The 15335-nt window shown below is 43.3% G+C and overlaps 1 protein-coding gene and 1 long non-coding RNA gene across 3 annotated transcripts in view; one reads left to right on the top strand and one right to left on the bottom strand.

Moving 5' to 3' along the window:
* LOC104872274 overlaps nucleotides 1-15335 on the bottom strand; it is a 202701-nt gene that overhangs the window by 74955 nt on the left and 112411 nt on the right. The window lies entirely within an intron of this gene.
* LOC104872275 lies at nucleotides 5470-8960 on the top strand. The gene is made up of 3 exons (XR_783110.3): nucleotides 5470-6261; nucleotides 7233-7392; nucleotides 8737-8960. It is a non-coding gene; the product is annotated as an uncharacterized LOC104872275 (long non-coding RNA).

The following is a 15335-nucleotide window of genomic DNA, read 5'->3' as shown; positions in this document are numbered from 1 at the left end:
AAAAAAAACAGAAATGCCAAATAAATTTGTGGATAAGAGTAGGGGGTAGTAACATTTAATATCTTCTAAAGTAAAGGAATCAGATTTCAAGAGCCAACTGGAACATCTGAACTGGTCAACGGGAGAAAAGGATAAATCAATTATGCCATATCACAGAGGCATTAAAGATACTAAAACTTTGTGAGTTAGGCATAACAGTACACATCTCTAACCCCAGTGCTCAGGAGGCTGACACAGGGGAAATATCATAAGTTTGAGCCTAGCCTGGGGCTACATACCGCAACCATATCTCAGAAAAAAACCCAAAATAATAAATACAAAATTAAATTTTTGTATATTCACATGAAGAAATGTCATTGGTATATTATTAAGTCTTCTTTGAAAGAAACACACAAAATATATGGTCTAATCCAATTTTTATACAAACCAAGCTAGACATAGATATGGGTGTATTTATATATGAATAATAAAGACAAGATGGTACCTCAAACTAGAGTAAAATCTTGCAACAGAGTTTTTTTTTGCTTTTGTGTGTGTGTGCGCGTGTGTGTTTTTTCTTTTCAAAAATTCAAGTCAAGTGTGGTGGCCCACACATGTAATCCCAGCACTCGGGAGGCTGAGCAGGAGGATCGCCACAAGTTCAAGGCCAGCCTGGGCTATACAGTGAGTTCAAGGCCAGCCTGAGCTACACAGTGAGACCCTGTCTCAAAAATCAAAAAGCAGATAAATCCAAATGCTGTGCACAGGAGTAACCTAAAGTGACCTAAGCAGAGTTGAGTAGAGGTCAACAGACATCAGCAGGGAAGGTTTTCTTTGCCTTCTTTCCACTCAGAGGTCACTGCAGGCATCACCTCTATATTCCAGCCTTGCAATGGCAAATCATCTCCCCTGAGAAAGGGGAAAGGGAGAATAAAAGGACATGGAAATGGTAGAGACAGTTTAAATACTAATGTCATGAAATTATAATTTCAGGCATAAATATAATCAATGCCTTCCAAATAGCTACTTTGTTCCTCTGGAAGAACTGAAATTTTTATTAAAAAGCCAAGACAATCGTAACTAAAAAGATAATTACATGTTTTCATTATTTAATTAGAACTGTTGAGACTTTGTTCCTCTGGAAGAACTGAAATTTTTATTAAAATGCCAAGACAATCGTAACTAAAAAGATAATTACATGTTTTCATTATTTAATTAGAACTGTTGAGAAAATGGGACTGAGAGGCCTAAGCTTAGCTCATCCGCATCCAAACTGCTCAGGCAGGAGCAACATGGCCACAGGAAGGCCACACGGAGGGTTTATGCATCTGGACAGGAAGTGGGACTCGGAACTGCTCCAAGACCCTGAGTGGAACACACTAGACCTTCTCCTAGACTGCAGAGGACAGGTGAGCAGCCTGCAGCCTGAAGGCACCCAAGTGGGACTAAAGGGAATTTCCAGGGCTGGAGTCCCCGATGATTCAAAGGCTCAGCCACAAAAATATCTGTGACAAATGTCTGGGGGAAGAGTAGGCAGCTGACCTGAGCAAGACAGAGGATCCACACCAGAGATGTTTTGGAAAATACAACAGTCCCTTCTATTCACCTCATCTTGCCCACACATCCATTAAGATGAATGTTATTATTGTCCTGCCCATATGCAGAACCGAGGATTCACCATTTTATACATCAGTGAACTTCACTCTGTAATAAGAAGAAAGTGACTGAAAAATCATGGACAAAAACTATGGCATGTAAAAATGTGACATGGCAGTCAGGGGTGGAGGTGTACTCCCATAATCCTAGCACTCTGAGAGGCTAAGGCAGGAGGATCAAAAATTTGAATGCTGCCTGGATAACTGAGTGACTTAGCAAGACCCTGTCTCAAATTAGAAATGTAAAAGGTCTGAGAATGTAGCTCAGTGCAAAAAGGTCCTGGGTTCAATACCAAGTACCACCAAACAACAACAAATAAAAACCATGACGGGGGAGGAGGAAGGCACAGCTCAGCTGACTGCAATACTCCAGGCAGAGGTGATAAAACCCTGTGATAAAAAGATTTTGGGGAGAAATTTCACAACTAAACTCAAGAAATATTTCTTAGATTCTATTTGAAAAATGCTGGGTAAGTACTAGTACATTCTATCAGGAACGTTGCTATCTTACTCTGTTTCCTAGTAAATTGTCACCCTGCAGTGAGGACCAATTTTTAGTGTTTGCCTCTACATCCCTGGAGATGGCTTCCTGCTAGCATTTGTACAGCGTGGGAGAGAGCTACCCTGTGGCCACACCCTTACCTTTGGCTGCATCTTTGGCAAGGGTGGCATTGACCCGAGTGTGCCAATCAGCCTTTCCCTGTGGTCTCTGAACTAGAGATAAGCCTAATGTGTGACCTCAGGAATTGTCAGCAGTGGTGCTTCCACATACAGCATTGGCTGGGTTGCAGAGGAAATCAGTCTGCCAAAAAGAGAAAGGAATACAGACACAGAGGCAGGAGCAGATGTAGGAAACAGAAAGAGAGACATAGCTGCAATCTCTCTTGGACTCTAAAGACACAGCAGTGTCCTTAAATGAACTCCCCCTGTTGTCGACTGAATAATGGCCTCCCAAAGAAGTCTGTGGCTTCATCCCCAGAACCGGTAGATGGTCCAAAAGGGATTGTGCTGGTCGGATTAAAGTGGAGAGATTATCCTGGATTATCCAGATGGGTCTGATATAATCACGAAGGTCCTCAGGACAGGATGGAGAGGATCCGAGTCAGAAAGCAGGCCAAGCGACACAGAACTAGAGAGTGGAGTGATGAACTTTGATCGTGGAAGAAAGGGCCACACGCCAAGGAATGCAGGCGGCCCCTGCAAGCTGGAAAGGACTAGGATGAGATTTCTCCCCCTAATGTCCCTAGAAAGAACCAGGCATTTGACACCTTGATTTTAGTTCTTAAAGACTCATTTTGGATTTCTAGCCTCCAGGGCTATAGATTGATAATTTCTGTTATTTTAATCCATTGTTACGGTAGTTATTGTAGCAGCAATAGGGAAATAACTTTTATTAGAAAATCAAGTTGGCATCTATTATGTGCAACCATTAGAGTCTAAATATCCTATATTCTTCTTAGTAAGATGCCCTGTACTATATGACACATTGTCAAATTCATGCCAGATTTGGGATGAGAAAGAAACACTACCACATTCAGTGGTTACATTGCTGAGCACGGTGACACATACCTGGAATTCCAGCCCTCAGGAGGCTGAGGCAGGAGGATCGCAAATTCGAGGTCAGACTGGGCTACATAGTGAGACCCTGTCTCGAAACAGTAACAATAACAACAACAAAATCTTGGCTTTAGATGTGAAAATAAAAGCCATGTGCTTAGAATTATTAAAATAAGGAACTGCTTCCTTCAACTGTCTCTGCTTCTGTGAAGCAGAGTCAAGCCTTGCATTGATGCTGTGCCATGCAATTGCTGCTCCCCGTGATGCTGGAGAGAGTCACTATTTGTCTATCCAGCCAGACTACGAGGATGCTGCCCATTCCCAGTACCTAGCTCAGTACCTGCACCATGCGGTAGCAAAGAAAGATGTTCATAGTTGGCTCCTGCCCCCAGGCAGATCCTCGTCTAGTAGAAATACATGTGTCACGGACTTTTCAAAGCCCCAGAAGTAAACTATATAAACAAGGTCCTCGTGACACAGGGCACCCCATTCACATACATTCACACTTGCAATCAGCAGAGGTACAGCTGAAGGAAAGCCTGGAAGGGCCTCTCAGAAGAAGTGATATTTGAACTCAAAATATCTTTAGTCCAGAAAAGAGGGAAGGGGGAACAATTCAGGGAGACGTACAAGAAAAGTCACAAAGGCCCCCATGATGAATACGATCATTAGGTCCCGCAAACATGCAGTAATGAAAGAGATTTTGGTTGTTTTTTTTTTTTAAGTCATAATGGCACCAAGATACAAGAGAGCACTGAAAAGCAGGTGACGCACTCACTGTGGCCACGCCGTATGCAAACACGGCATCAGTGGAGCGGGAGGCGTCTAGAAACTCTAACACGGGTGAGAAGTACAGATGCCCTGAGACGGCAAGTGGTGAGGAAGCCAAAGTGGGAGATGCAGGAGAAGCACCAGTGAAATGAGCGGGTCCCAGGGTGGGTTAAACGCAGAAGAATCGGTCAGATGAGCCTAGCAGGGTGAAAACGGACCGGAAGCCAGTGGGAGGGGCAAAGGCTGACCACAATGACTCCAAGGTCTTGAGTCTCAAACGCAGATTAGGTAGGTACAACGGTGAGGGCGCAGCTCTGTGTGGCAACTGGGACTCAATGAACATTTTTCAAATGGGTGATGAACACAGAAGGGTGTGATGAACGAACGAGTGAACGAAAAAGACATGAAGCTGAGGTCAAAGAAACATAGGACCCTTCCCTCGATTTGGACTTTGGCTGAAAACAGTTTTGGGGACCACAGCCAAAGAGGCATTTTCCTCCAGTGTGAGTTGTGCAAACGCGCCTACCATGAGCGTTCCCGTTCCTCTTCCCCTCCTCCTCCTCTTCCTCCTCCTCCCGTGTATATATGTAAAATCCACCAGATGTCCTCTGCGGGATATTTAAAACTTGTCCTGAAGAAAACTTGGTCATGGGAAGATGCTAATCATAGAGTGATCTGCGGAAAGCCCCTGAGTCACCCGGCTTGTGAGGAGCCGACCAGAGCTAAGGTGACAGCAAGAGAAGGGCGCTGGAGAGCAGCACGGACAGGGCTTTGCACTCAGCACCCGGGTGCTTGTGCCTTTCTAGCCTGGCTTAATGGCCTGGTTCCCCACCCAACACACATCCCTACCACCTGGATTTTAAAGAATCTGTTTTATCTTCTCCTACTTATTTGGTAAACACAAATAACTTACATCAGAATGTTTTCTTTCACTTCAAAAAGAAAAGTGAGCTACCAAGGAACTTGCTTTTCTTCTCCCTCCTCCCCTTCCTCCTCCTCCTCTTCTTCCTCTTCTTCTTCCTCTTCCTTCTCTTCCTCCTCCTCTTCCTCCTCTTCTTCTTTTTTTTTCAGTTAACCAGGTAGAGGGGCGGGGTGTGAAGAATGTGGGTAAAGGACAGAGAATGTGGACATGGATATTTTGCAATAAATATTTTTTTTCAGACTTTGAATGTAATCCAGGCAAAAGAATCTAACTGATTTCCCCCATGGCATTGGCTTCTAGAGACTGCAGGGGATGCTCCTAAATTTGTACCCTTTCTCATGGATTTCAACCAGACGTGTCTGTGCTATTTGGGGTTTCTGTGCTGACAGCAAAAACTCCCTAGTGGCTGTATTTCATTCAATCAATTTTACTGGGCCATTAGCTCAGTCTGCAGCAGTAGGAAACCAGGTCAGTTCTATAATATTACACAGATATCCCAAAATTTTCAAAAATTTATCCTCTTCCTGATCTGATCTCTCAGTTTCTCTGTTAAGTGGCACTTGAAGGTTGGACTAGACCAGTGGCTCCCACGTTTCTTGAGTTGTAATCTCTTTCCAGGATCCGCCGGAAGCTAGAAATCCTTCTCCAGGTGGTAGGGTAGGGCAGGGCACAGAAGGACTGAGACTTGGAAAACTGGAACCCCAAGGGGTTCATGGGATCCCTGAAACTCATCCACAGTCATCCCAGGATGGATCTGTGAGGTCCAGGTTAAGAATTAATTGTCCCAGCTCTAAAGCCCTGAATTGAGACTCCACACAGGCTGTCAAAATGGAAAGCACACACGGCCACTTGGGGACATCTGTCTGCAGAAGAAATCAGGCAGACAGCTGTGTGAATCATAGCACTGACAGCAGCAGGCAACTCGCTCAAGCTCCACAGGTGCTAAACAAATGCACCAAAGTCGAGATGGTAAGACCCTGATAAGAAAATCAAGCTATTCCCAGTGAAGACACCAGAGCAATCTGTGTTCCTTCCAAGCCTGTTTCAAACTGAAGAGTCTCTGCCGGTTCTGTCTGCAGACAGAGAGGGGTCTGGTCAGACACCTGGGTCTCCCTGCCCCTGTGTCACAAAGGGTTGTCTGCTGCAGAGAATGCCACCCATCTGCAAGCAAGTGGCCTTTCTCATCATGTCTTTGCGGAACTGACACACAACTCTGTCACACTGGGCATTCTAAGCTAACAGGAGCCAACTGCTATTTTTTGGAACACGAGCAGCTGCTGTTAGAGAACACAATCATTGTCACATTTCTTAAGTTTTCCAGAAAACCCTTTGAATCCTCACATCGTGTAGCTGGAAGCCAACTGAAATCCTAAGAAAGTAAGTAGCAATAATCAAAGCACTTCACTTCTATACATCTTAGCTATCTCCCAAAAATAATGATATTCTCCTCCTTAACCACAGCACTCTAATTATGCATGAGAAAATTCACAATAATCCTTAATATCATTTAGTGTCTGGTCCAAAGTCAAATTCAACAATTGTTTCCAAATTTACTTTTGTGGCTATTTTCCAAATCATCAAAATATCTTCAGCCTTTTGGACTACAGCAACCCGCACAGAGCACACTTCATTGCATGACACCGCCTTTGTGAAGAGTGCAGGCCAGCTGTCTTCTGGACCACCCCTTATTCTGAATTTCTGGGAGTATTTCCTCTTGCCTTCTTTTATGTTCCTGTCCCCTCTATGTCCTATAAATGGGAAGTTTGGTCTAAAGCCTTAAAGGGCTCAAGTCAAACATGGAAAGGATACTACACAAGTATCTCACATGCTTTTGCTTTTCTTTCTTTCTTTCTTTTTTTTTTTTTTGAGATGGGAGCTCACTTGACCTCAAATTTCATGCCTCAGCCTCCCAAGTGCTGGGATTACAGGTGGGTATCACCCTGCATGCTTCTGAATCACACCAGAGGTAGATACCAATCCTTTCCCTTGATAGCAATGCTATATTCAACCACATGGTAAGGTGGAGACTGCCAAAGCTCTACAATGTAAAGACACATTTTACCTGTACAATTCTTAAGTCATCTGCAAGGGAAAACTAGGCCACATGAATGTGCAGTATGGTTGAAAAATACAATGAATAAGTATTTTTTTAATTTAATACAGCAAAAAGACACACTGCCATTAATCCTCCTCAAATATTCCTATTCACTTTGAACACACTTAGCCCCCCATCCTTGCCACTTTCTGAAGCAGTTCTGGAATTTCTCTTTCATGAGTGTCTTCAGTTACTAAGCCTTTTGTAGCTACTTCAATGTCCTGAAATGATTTGAAACATTTACCTTTCTTAGACAGTTTTGCCTTTGTGGAAGAGCCAGAAGTCTCGTGCTGCCAGATATCTTGCTAAGTTGGATGAGAACGCGCCATGATGTTTTTATCAGTTGTTTTTCCTTACTTTCACCACACCTTATAAAGGCACTCACAAAAGACTTCCAGAACTGCTTCGCTGAAGTAAGTGGCAAGAACAATGGGATAAGTTTGTTCAAAGTAAGGGGGGGCTATATTTTGAGGGGAATTCATGACTGTGTACTTTACCATAATAATTTTTATTTAAACAGTCACCATATATTTCTATCACATCTCATATACTATTTCCCCAAGAACTATGCATCTAATAATTGGTATCCTTGATACAGACCTAATTGAATGATTGCAAAATGCATCTCATTCCCTTCCGGAATTGCTCAACCCAAGAGGTCAGTCCTAGACATATTTAAGTGAGGTGGGAATTAGATGTTTTGCCACTGCCATTGCTTCTTGCTGTCACACAGTGTTGCTGTTGAAGACTGTCCCTGCACAGTCCTGATGGCTACAGTCCACCTTGGAATAATGCCACTTGGATCCAGATCCTTGAGCAGGCTGTACTTCCCCCAAAGGAGGCCCAGCCCACCAGTGCTAAGCAAGCTGCGTGTGTCCCTCTCGGGTCATCGCCCTTCATGTTTCTGATTCACACACACAGACTCAGCACACCCAAGGGACACTAAGTCACAGTGGGTTCTGGTGCCTTTTCCCCATAAATCCCATGATGTAACACTGTTATTTCGCTGTAGACCCATGCTACAAGGTAGGCAGGCATTCCTTTATATTGAAATATAGTGGATCTGAGGGTTCCCACTTTTCCCCACACACCCTTTATTTATTTATGCATCTATTTTGCCTTACAGCCTTTATGTTAGGTCTTGGGGGCGGGAGCAGACTACTGTAATGTATAAAACATATAGGAAAATCAGTGTACTAATGCTCTGACTAACAAATCCAATGAGTTCCAGCCTCAGAGAAGACCCAAATATGCCTGTTCCCCAATAACTATACTTATCTGCTCACTCAAGGGGAAATTACCATATTTTTTATATAGTGGTAGGATGGTAACTATTTAGCAACTCTTTCTCCAGGACCCAATAAAAAAATACCTTCATATTTATAGAATGTACTGATTTCCCAGATGTAAATATTCCAGCCATGGCTTAATTCAAACTACCCACTGAGATTGGGGATGAAACACGGCAACCAGCTGTCCTGATCGGCACAGTCCTGCTACAGCACGTGACTGCACTTACGGCAGTGACCGCCTTTCTTCCCTGAATGTCTCTGATGCTTATATATCCATCCTGGAGACCCGAAAGTTTAATGGAGTCACCTTCTCTTTGGGTAATTAGAATAACACTGAGCGTGAGAATTCTTTGCTCAGTATTATAGGTAAATGTCAATGTCATCTAGAGAAACTACAGTGCAGTCTTTTCTTAGAAGTGTGGGATATCACTGTATAATCAGACCACAGTTTCCCTGGATTTTCAGATTGTGTCATGCCTGAGACCGTTAAACACAACAACAAAGCCAGGTGTGGAGGTGCACGGCTGCAATCCCAGCACTCGGGGAAGATGAAGCAAGAGGATCTGCAGTTCAAGGCCTGCCGGAGCTACCTAGCAAGAACATATCACAGAATGACACAATAGTAGTCATGGCAATAATGAATATTCTATCGAGTCTCTACTTCTGATTAGAATTTCTGGGTAGTAGGATAAGGGTATCTTGAACTTCAATGGATTATGCAAAACCTTCCAGACTAATTTACCAAATTATCTTCCCTCCCACTGTGTCTGACATTTTGTTCCACTCCATGTTGTCAGTTGTTATTGTCGGTCTATTTAGCATTAGCCTTTGTAAGGAATGCACAATGATGTTTCATTGTGTTTTAAAGTTTATTTTTCTCATTACTAATTAGCATATTGTCTATTGTTTTGGCCATGTGACTTTCCTCTGCATATGAACGGCCTGTTCCTCTTTTCCATTGGTCTGTAGGAGGTATTTCCGCATCATTTAAACATGAACCTCTGCCAGTTATATGAATTGCCAGTATCTTCCCTTCAATGGCTTCACTTTTTAAATGCTATATTTTTATGAATATACATTCTCAATTTTCATGTTAAGATTGAGGTCTTTTGTGTTTTCTAAAAATCTTTTTTAAAAAATCTAAAAATAAATTTAAAATTTTTTTTTAAATCCACTCCCAATCAAAACAGAAAAATTCAGAGTGGAAATTGGAAATTATTCCTGAAAATTGGGAAAACGGTGCCAGTCTAATGCAGCAATAGTCCTATTCATCCATCTAAGACAGTGATGGCGAACCTTTTAGAGCTTTCAATGATAGCAAACAGCTGGTTACATTCCTGTGCCATAGGATCACCACCACTGGGCTAAGGGAACGTAGGCTTGGTGATTCAAACAAGGCATCCTTCTAAGAGTGTCTCCCCAAGTGATTCTAAGGTATCTATCACCCCCTCCTAGAGGTGCCACCTTCAGTGATCCACAGATTCAATTTCTGCTGGACCCTCCACTACACGGTCCATGATAAGGAGCCTGCACTTGATCTTATGCTTACATAATTTATATATGTTCATATGCATTTATAGCTACTAATGTTCTTTCTTTATAAGTTTATTTATACTGCTTGTGACTGTATATTTTGTTTTGGTTTGGGTTGGTTGGTTGGTTTGTTTTGCCACAGGGTCTCACCATGTAGTTCAGGCTGGCCTTAAACTCACTATGTAGCCTAGGATTGCCTCATACTCATGGTGGCCCTCTTGCTTCAGCCTTGTAAGTGCTGCAATTATAGGCATGTGCCACCATGCCTAGCTCTGACTATATATATTTAAGCCAGTCAATTAATTAGTTAACTTCCCCAAAAAACAGTAATTTTCAGCTAGAATAGAGGCAGAACTCAAAAACATATAGCAGCTGAGTGTGGTGGCAATCCCAGCACTTTGAGAGGCTGAGGCAGGACAATCACAAATTTGACACCAGCTTGGGCAAGTTAGCAAAACCCTGTCTCAAAATTAACCCTACAAGATAAGTTCTATCTCCAATTTGGTGAGAAAACTAAGGCTCAGCATAATTAAAAAGTATGTCCAAGCACGTTTTATTATCCCAGTACTCAGTAGGATGAGGCAGAAGGATTGCAAATTTGAGGCCAGTCTAGGACACATAGTGAGACCCTGTCTCAAGAAATAAAGTCAACCAACCAATCAATCAATAAAGTTAAAGAGTATTTCAAAGTCACAATCTAGTAAAAAGTGAAATCCAAATTCAACTTCAAATCTCCTGCATTCCAAAGCCTGTGTTTTTCTTTCTCTTCTGCCTCTGTGAATACATGTAAAGCTTGACTTTGGGAGCCACTTAATTCTTTGAGCTCTGGGTTGCCAAAAAAAAATCCCTCTTCAATTGGAAGTCATGTAATGAACTAACCAAGGGACCCTGAAAATGTCTTCTCAGATCTCTGCCTATTATGTTTATTTATGCAAACTAATGTTTAATTTAGCCTGCATGTACTTTCTCCAAATATTTTTGTGCCAAGAAAATAGTAAAAAAAAAAAAAAAAAAAAAACTTTTTGGTGATAATCTAAAAAACTAAGTAAGACAAGTAGGGGAGAGGAGCTGAGGACCCATACATGCCCATCTCCTGAGCTTGCTGTGAATCTCAGTTGAAATGTTTTCCACCTCTACATAGCAGAAGAATGACCACAACTTCCCATTACTTACTGTTTTGACAACATGTAATTCATCTCATCCACCTCACCTGTTGGAAAGCAAATGGCCCCACTAAGCAAGTCAGAAGATGATGAATGGGGAACCAACCTTCACTGGTTGTGGTCCATTCATCATGTCTCCCAAGAAGGGGGACCCCTGGGAAGAGCGAGGAGAGGGGAGATACCCATGCGGCTGCCCAGAAGGAACAGGCCACCAAGTTGGCTTCTCAAGGCTGACTTAGCTTCAACCTACAGATGAATTTCTCTCCTCTCGAGCTTGGAAGCACAGCAACCTCACCCCTCTGAGGCAGTCCCGCTTCTCATCAAGAGGTACCTCCAAAAGACAAAGTGGTCACATATGTCTTTCGGTTCTCTTCTTGGCCACTTGGAGAAAAGAGAAAGCAAACAGCTTGTGCTGAGCTCTGGGTATGAGGTGACCAGTTTGACATATGTTTTCTCATTCAACAACCACAGTAGTCCTGAGGTTGGGCATTATTGTCCCACTGATTACAGAGGGATTATATCTCTTGCTCAAGGACACACAAATATCAGGTGGCAAAGTTAAGAAATAATCCCAGACCTGTGTGGCTAAGGAAGTCTGATAACTCTTAACCCCCTTCTGAAAAGATTTCTCCTCAGTCCTTTGAGGGCGTGTGTCTACAGGATAGGACCAAATGCCATTTTAAATCTGTACATTGTGAGCTGGGAAAACTCTTATCAAGTCATCTACTCCCAATGGCTCTTTGCTTCTCTTAGCCACGAGGTCTTAGTCTCAGGAGGCTGAGTCATTCTCTGCTAGCAGTGCTCTCACTCAAGAAAGCACATCAGAACTCCGTGGGTGGGGGAAATGGGAGGGAGAAAGGGGAGAGGGAGTTAAGAAAAATCAAGATGCAATATGTATACTACGTACTCCCCGCAAGGACTGGACTGTGTATATTGCAAACATATACTAAAAAAATTTTTTAAGAAAAAAATAGTACAACAGCTGGGATTTGACTCAGTAGCAAAGCACTTGCCCCACATGTGTAAGGGCCTGGGCTGACCCCCAACACTGAGAAACAACCAAAACCTCAAGCATGTAGAGTGGTATTTGACAGGAGACAATGTTAAATCGCCTTCTTTTTAATTAAGTGAATAGTTTCAAATGTTGGTATTTTCTTTAATTACTGCTTTGGGTTTTATAATCTGTTATTTATCACAATACTGTGTTGAAAATCTTGATTTAGTCCAAACTTTTTATTTCACAACCAAGTGAGTTGCCTAGGTCACTCTACTTTGAGGGGGTTTTGACTCTAAAGCATGCCTTGGTTCCTGCCGCTGTACCATAAAAACATCCACTCAGCAGCCCGGGAAGGGAGACTTCCTCCTAGAGCCTTCTGCACTCCTGCTTGGTGCCCTCCCCTTCACTCGAGAATCTTCCTGCTGACCTCTCCTTTCCTGATTCGGCATCCTCCAGAAGTACAGGCAGCTCCTCCCCCACTCCACAAGCGCCTCTCTCTGCCCATGACCTCAGTGAAGGTGGAACCCAATGCACACTCCCACGAAACTGCCAAGGCAGGACACCAACTATGCTGCAGAGCAGTGGTTCTCAAGGATGCTTTACAATCTTCAAAATCACTGAGACTCCCCAAACAGCTCCAAGCCCAACAAACAAGTTAGTGTGAAGAACAGCACTGTGTTCTTCGTTTGCAAACCTCTTTAGTGTGCGGTATAATCAAAGACAGCTGGATCCTCGAGCCTGCCTCTGCATTCTGTCTGCTGTGATGTCACATGTCTTGTAGTTCTGGAAAACTCCCTGAGAGGTGTGAGTATAAAGGGCAAGCATGGTCTTAAGATTACTCTAAAAACAGTTCTGACTTCCTGGGGCATGGAGATTGGAGTCCCTCCCCACAAGGGTCCCACGATCACACAATGAAAACCACAGGCATGGAGCAGTGAATGCAGTCAGAGAATCTCAAATCCTAGTGAGCACTGACTAGCTCACTAGCACTGACATGATCTTAAGAGGCTGTCATGGATAGCAATGTTTTTGGTAAAAGGCTTTTTTAAAGTTTCTCCCAAAAATATTTATGTAAGGAGAGATGGTGTTTAGGGACACTGCCTGCACACGAAGATATGACTTTCTTTCTCTTTTAGGTTTGTTTTGACTTGAGCTTGGAGACAAGGTCTCACTATATAGTTCAGGCTGGCCTTGAACTTACAGGGATCCTCCTGCCTCAGCGAGGCTAACACTGGGATTACAGGCGTGCGCCACCACACTCGGCTAAGAAATGACTTTCCCACGATGGAATGTCAGGCAGGTGAGGAAACACAGCCTAGAGGTGAATTCTAAAAACTATGGAAGTCGTGAGTCCCCAACTCCTGGCCACTCCTCCCCATACTCCCTGGATTACACCATGGATGTGAACACTTTGTAGGAAAATTCCAGCCGTGGCTGTACCTGTTCGATCGGCACAGTATCTCCTTCCAGCAGTAGCTGTTGTATCGGGCCTTTCGATCCACACGCCCTTTTCTGAACCAACTCTCCCACAGCCCTGAACAGGAGGTCCTCTGAGAGGCCGCCCTACAGTCTTTGGGGTTGAAGGTCCTGTCTCAAGCTGCAGTTGAGGCTCTTTCTCAGCATCCAGATGAGCTCCTGGGGAGCGGCACCCTGCCAGCCCCATTTCATGCCTCAGGCATGGAGATGGTCTAGGACCCATCCCAGTCCATTTTTAAACTAGATAATGAACAGGAATTCTTAATTACACTGAGTTTCTAGGGAATTGTTGCTGTGGATGTTACAAATGACAGACTGTGGTCTGCCTTCAGAATTGTATGAATTAATTTTGCTGGCTTGGTACATCCTTCTTCTCCTACTTAGCCATCTTTTATAGGCACACATGACCGAGAACACTTGTGACGGTCATTTTAATGGAATCATACTGCCCAACCAAGTGAAACCGATTCCTCAGGAAGGTTGCTGGCACCGTAGCAGGCTGACTTGCAGTTCCTCTGAGATGCTGTAGTGTTAGAACCACATGACTGCAATGTTAGGGGAAAGGCAAGCTGTTGGTGGCCACCTGTGGGACTGCTACTGTCCGCTGCTCTGAACTGGCTAAGTCAACCTGAGAGCCAGACAAGTCACACCCAGCAGGAAGTAGCTCTACAGTGGGGCCTGCAGTCAGCAGGGCTCACACACCCCAACTGAGGTGCTGCACCCCCAGGGCTGGCTCCAGCCTGGCCCTTGAGCCCAGGGTGACCAAAGGTTCTGATTCTCAAGGGATTTTTTAAAATGTGAAATCTCACAACACTTGCATGTTTACACATTTTTCAACAAAATGTGTGTGTCAAGAAAAAGTCAACAAGAAAGTCCAAAATTTTTGAACAAAAATGTCTGTGGAATGCCAGTTTGGGCCCAATAAGCCAATATCTCGTTTCTAATAATGCAACAATTTTACTCAACCCCAGATACGTGACTCTGCTCTAGCTCACCCAGGTCTTGTGTTTTGCTTTCATCTTCTGTGATGAAGATTTGCACTTTCAGGAGCTGACTCGAGGTCATGTACTTGTAACAGACCTGACACATTTATGAAAGAATCTTCTACCTTCTGGAAGGTCGAAGAGATCCAATTAATCCCAGCTTTGGGGGACTCTCTTGCTGGGTCTCACTGCTGCCTCCAGTTTCTGTAGAGGGTGTGGCTGCTCAGCACTTGGAAAAACTTACTTCTTGGTAACCATTGGCAAGAATAAGTCCACACGGAAACCAGTTCATCGATCCTTCAATCTGTCTACCCTCAGGGAATACCGAAAAGCAGGGGGTAGAGTGAGCAGGGAAGCAGGGAGGGTACCGTAAAAATCTTTCCTCTACAAAGTACACATCCTTATCCCATCACAATGAGCCCATAGAAGACTTTGGAGGGCACATACCCTGTTCATACTTTAATATCGTCAGTATCAGTTTATATAGGCAGAAACAATACCCGGCTCTGTTCTCTGGGTTTTAATTTACTTAAATGATGCTAGGATATTTATTCTACAACCTATTTTTTTATTTTATGTATTTTTATTATGCTCTTTACATTTATTTATAAATGTTATACTGTTTTTAGTTTGTAGAGGTGTTTGTTTGTTTTCCTGGTACTGGGGTTCAAACTCAGAACCTTGCCCTTGCCAGGTAGGCATGGCGCCACTAAGCTACCTCCCGGCCCATACTGTTTTCATTTTTAATTACATTTTTGAAATCTATATTGCTAGCTAGGTGTGCTGGTACATACCTGTAATCCTAGATCTTGGGAGGCTGAGGCAGGAGGATCACCATGAGTTTGAGGCAAGCCAGGACTGCCTAGTGAGAAAATGTCTCAAAAAAAAAAAAAAAAAAAAAAAAACAAAAAA

Source organism: Fukomys damarensis, unplaced genomic scaffold, assembly GCF_012274545.1.
Source record: "Fukomys damarensis isolate Sample0158 unplaced genomic scaffold, DMR_v1.0_HiC HiC_scaffold_31, whole genome shotgun sequence".
In the NCBI taxonomy this organism is placed as follows: Eukaryota; Metazoa; Chordata; class Mammalia; order Rodentia; family Bathyergidae; genus Fukomys; species Fukomys damarensis.
This window is presented reverse-complemented; position numbering and strand designations above follow the sequence as displayed.